We start from the raw sequence: 5,000 nt of genomic DNA on the forward strand, positions 1-5,000 counted from the left end.
CCCCCCGCGAAGCGGGACAGCGAAAACACGGTGGCTGGGGAAAACGATGCCTGAACGCACCACCACCACCCCCCCACCACCCCCCCCCGCCCCCAGGGATGGGCTTCACTTCCCCCCCAACTCCCTGTCCATGCTTCTGTTTCTTCGAGCTGTCCCTGCCAGGAGCTCCTGCTCTGTGCCCAGTTCTGCTCCCTCTCGGTGCTCCTGGAGCCAAGAACACTTTTCCTTCCCTGCCAGGGGTTCCCTGTCGCTTCCCCCTCTACTTCTCCGAGCACCTTGGGGAGCTCCCCGCGCAGGCTGAGTGCTGCTGACCCTAGCAGGCGGCAGAGTCCCTGCCCCGGCACACAGCCCCTGGGCTGCAGGGACCCTGCTCGCAAGGACAGCGCTGGGCACCCACCGCTGGCTGCACACGCACATTCACACCCTGCAGCCAACCCCTGGATGAGGGACCTGCCTTCTCCTCTCACTCAGACGCTGCAGAGGGAAGGCCTGCTCTGCAGCACATCCTCCTCCTTATCCGCACAGAGAAACCGAGAGCGTCCTCCTGACAGATCCCATGGACTGTCCGAGGCAGCGGCTCGAGGAGATCCCTCCAGGAGCTACAGCTGCATTGTCCTGCACCCAGAGCCTGATCACGCACAGGGCTGGGAACGTTTCTCCCGCAGAAACCTCTCGGCATCCTCTGCTGCAGAGTGCCTTTCAGCTCTCTGAGGCTGGCAGGTCTCCCCTGGGGGCCTGCAGGCGGTGCCCCCCCCGGCCGGCCCTGCGCCTGGGCAGAGCAGCTGTCTCTCTGCAGCTCTGCCCGCTCGCCAGCGTCTATCTGCGTCCCGGGAGCCCGGCCCAGCTCAGCAGCAGAGGCCCAGCCCGAGGTGGCTCTGCCTCTGCCCCGCTGGGCTCCCTCCGGGGCTCCTCGGCGCTCCAGGGCAACACCATAGGAAACAGGCCGAAGCAAGTGCTGATGTTCCCTCCCTCAGCTGGCAGACGCACGGCCTTCCTGCAGTGCCATTTCTCTGACGAGGGACAGAGTTGAGTCTAAACATCAACTTTTCTTAGAACTGCAGAATCCTTTTGATTTGGAAAGGACCCTTGAGAACATTGAGGCCGACCGTTAACCTGTGCCTAACGTTCCACAGACTTAACCGTGAGAACATCAGTGGTGGGGAACCCTGTTTGGATGCTCAGCAAGAGCAACGTAATCCTCCGTTCTATCCTCGGCCACGCTATCTTCATCTCTTCTCCTCAGTTTCAGACACATTTCCCCCAAACCACAAACCAGAAGAACATCTTTGCAATCTGTTCCCAGCCCGTTGTGGGGCGGGGGGAGGCACCGCGGAGGAGGGGTGGGCGCCGCAGCATCTGCAGAACCCCGGGCTGCATCGGCTGGTGTATTTCGGTGCGTCCTGGGTTCAGCGGTCGCGGTCATTTTTCTCTTTGTGCGTAGCTGGTGCGGTCCTGGTCCCCCCACCCACCACCGCCAGCCAGAGACGTGTTTCGCGGCGGGACGGGGTGGTGGGCTGTGTGTCAGCAGACGGACACGCGAAACCAAAAAAACAACCAAGCCCCCACGGAACAAAACAAGCTGGCGAGCACCGGGACCCAGGCTGCTGCCTCTGCCCGCCCGGCCCCCAGCACCAGCCAGAGGCTGTTTCAGGGGGGATTGTCAGATGACGGAGCGGGAAAGCGAGGCAACCCCTAACAGCCGAGAAAAGGCTGGCGAGTGCCCGGCAGCGCCGGGACCCGCGCCCCACCCGCCCGGCAAGCGCTGCCCGAGCCTGCGAGCCTCCCGGAGGGCGGGCGGACGGCGAGCTCGCGGTGGGGGCCGCACTTTGCCGTCGGGTCGAGCCGGCTCCGCCGGGACTTTGCCGGATTTGCAGGGACCCGCGCCCCACCCGCCCGGCAAGCGCTGCCCGAGCCTGCGAGCCTCCCGGAGGGCGGGCGGACGGCGAGCTCGCGGTGGGGGCCGCACTTTGCCGTCGGGTCGAGCCGGCTCCGCCGGGACTTTGCCGGATTTGCAGGGACCCGCGCCCCTCCCGCCCGGCAAGCGCTGCCCGAGCCTGCGAGCCTCCCGGAGGGCGGGCGGACGGCGAGCTCGCGGTGGGGGCCGCGCTTTGCCGTCGGGTCGAGCCGGCTCCGCCGGGACTTTGCCGGATTTGCAGGGACCCGCGCCCCACCCGCCCGGCAAGCGCTGCCCGAGCCTGCGAGCCTCCCGGAGGGCGGGCGGACGGCGAGCTCGCGGTGGGGGCCGCACTTTGCCGTCGGGTCGAGCCGGCTCCGCCGGGACTTTGCCGGATTTGCAGGGACCCGCGCCCCTCCCGCCCGGCAAGCGCTGCCCGAGCCTGCGAGCCTCCCGGAGGGCGGGCGGACGGCGAGCTCGCGGTGGGGGCCGCACTTTGCCGTCGGGTCGAGCCGGCTCCGCCGGGACTTTGCCGGATTTGCAGGGACCCGCGCCCCACCCGCCCGGCAAGCGCTGCCCGAGCCTGCGAGCCTCCCGGAGGGCGGGCGGACGGCGAGCTCGCGGTGGGGGCCGCACTTTGCCGTCGGGTCGAGCCGGCTCCGCCGGGACTTTGCCGGATTTGCAGGGACCCGCGCCCCTCCCGCCCGGCAAGCGCTGCCCGAGCCTGCGAGCCTCCCGGAGGGCGGGCGGACGGCGAGCTCGCGGTGGGGGCCGCACTTTGCCGTCGGGTCGAGCCGGCTCCGCCGGGACTTTGCCGGATTTGCAGGGACCCGCGCCCCACCCGCCCGGCAAGCGCTGCCCGAGCCTGCGAGCCTCCCGGAGGGCGGGCGGACGGCGAGCTCGCGGTGGGGGCCGCACTTTGCCGTCGGGTCGAGCCGGCTCCGCCGGGACTTTGCCGGATTTGCAGGGACCCGCGCCCCACCCGCCCGGCAAGCGCTGCCCGAGCCTGCGAGCCTCCCGGAGGGCGGGCGGACGGCGAGCTCGCGGTGGGGGCCGCACTTTGCCGTCAGGTCTAGCCGGCTCCGCCGGGACTTAGCCGGATTTGCAGGGAGAGTTCCGCGCGCCGTCTCTGGGGGGGACTTCAGGCTCGCGGCGGACTTAGCCGCATTTCCCAGGTCCCGCGATAGATCTTGCCGGGCGCGTCGCTTCCGGAGGCGGTCGAGGAGGCGGCCGTTTCTCGCTGCCTCCAGTTGAGTCATCGAAAATTGCGTCGTCGCTGGCGCACCAACCGGGTGAGCCTACAAGTCTGGTGTTGCGCTCCAGCGCGGGCGGAGAAGTGTCTGTCCGTATTACAGGAGCGAGTAGTGGCTCGTCTCCGCAGCGGCGCTAGCTGAGAGGCTGTCACGCTCCGCGGCTCAGCCGTCGATAGTGAGGGGTGTACTGGGCAGCCTTTCGCGGCGCTTCCCGAGCTTGGTTCGTTCGTCTCCGTCCGCGTGGACCGAGAGCAAAAAGACCGGCGGCGGAGGAGGCCGGCACTCGAACGCTGGGAAGACCGTGGCGGGACTCGATCCCCAGGTCTCAATTTTCTCGCCGCCCCGTCCGTGAGCTGAGCGAGGGGCTCCGATGATGGCACGGGCGGGCGAGCCCGTCGGTTACGTCCAGGCGCTGAGATCCCCTTAGCAGCGTCCGGCTCTTGCTTGCGCTTGCCTAGGCGCCCGGTGGTTCGGCCCAGGTGGCGGTACTGGGTTTTTTTTTTTTTGTTTTGTTTTGTTTTGTTCCCCCCCCCTTCCTCCTCCCTCCCCTCCCGCCCCCCCTCTTTTAACTTTTTCCCCCCTCCTCCGTCTGCTCCCCCCTCTTTTACCTCTTTTCCCCCCCCTCCTCCGTCTGCTCCCCCCTCTCTTACCTCTTCCCCCCCCCTCCGTCCGCCCCCCCCCCCCGTTACCTCTTTCCACCCCCCACCCCCCCTTTTTCCCTTTCTGCCTTTTCCCTCTCCTTTTTCGCTCTTGTCGCTCTTTTGCCGGCGTTAAAGCTGGAGCCCGCGAAGCGGGGAACCGAAAACGCGGTGGCTTTTTGTGGATAAGAGGGGCTCGCGGGAGCTCTCGTCGGCCTTTTCACCACCCGGCCCCGAATAGTCCCCGCGGGGTGGGCTCGGGCTGCCCTGTTGTCTCAGGAACACGCAGCGTTTTGGCCTACCGTGGGGGAGGCCTTTTTTACCCGTCTTGTCGTCCTTCCTGTCTTCCCCGACCGATCGATGAGGCCTTTCGGGTCGCGTCGGAGAGGGCCCCCGGCGGGCCGGGCTCGTCTGCGCTCCCCGTCCTCGGGCGGGCCGCGGGCGGCGTCCGGTGTTCAGGCTGGGCGGTCTCCTTTCCAGCTCGCTTCCCGTTGCGTGCGAGGTGTCGTCCTGGGTCTTGCCCCCCTCCCGAGCGAGAGAAAGAGCCGCGACCGCGTTGGCGGCGGGGTGCGTGCCCCGCCGCGTCGGCCGCGTCCTTCCTGCTCTCTGCTCGACGGCGGGAGGAGGTTCCACGGACGTGTTACCGAACCGGGCTGTGTGACGGCCGCGTGGCCCCGCGAGCCCTCAGGTGTCCTAATTGTACGCGAGGTGCCGGTGCTGGCCTCCGTCCGTGTGCCCGTGGGTGCCGGCCGCGAGCAGCGCTCGGGCGGTAGGGCGGCCGAACCCAGAGAACGGGGAAAAGCGAAAGCGACGACCGTGGGCGTCAGGGGGGCGTCCGCCTCCGCTGCGGCCGCTGGCCGCGCCGGCTTCTTTCCGTGCCGCCTTTCCGCCTGCTGCCGAGCGAGCCGCCCCGGCGAGGGGCCTCGGTCGCCGGGTCGCACCCGCCTCGGCGGGTCGCTGCCTCCTCTAGCACGTCCGGTGCTCGCCGTGGCCCTGGGGGAGAAGACGCCGCGGGGCTCGTGTCCCCTCTCCCCCACCCACCCTTCCCACCGCCCCGCTCAGCTCGCTCGACGGAGCGAACGGACGAAAAGAAGGGCACGCCTGCGAAGAAAAAAGAGGGTCGTTGCAGGCGGGCCGGCCTCGGGGGACGGGTCAGTCCCGGCCGGCCGCTGACGAGCGGGGCGGCGGAGGGAGCCGGGCGCGCGCGTGTCCCCG

Source organism: Lathamus discolor, unplaced genomic scaffold (assembly GCF_037157495.1).
Source record: "Lathamus discolor isolate bLatDis1 unplaced genomic scaffold, bLatDis1.hap1 Scaffold_147, whole genome shotgun sequence".
Lineage (NCBI taxonomy): Eukaryota > Metazoa > Chordata > Aves > Psittaciformes > Psittacidae > Lathamus > Lathamus discolor.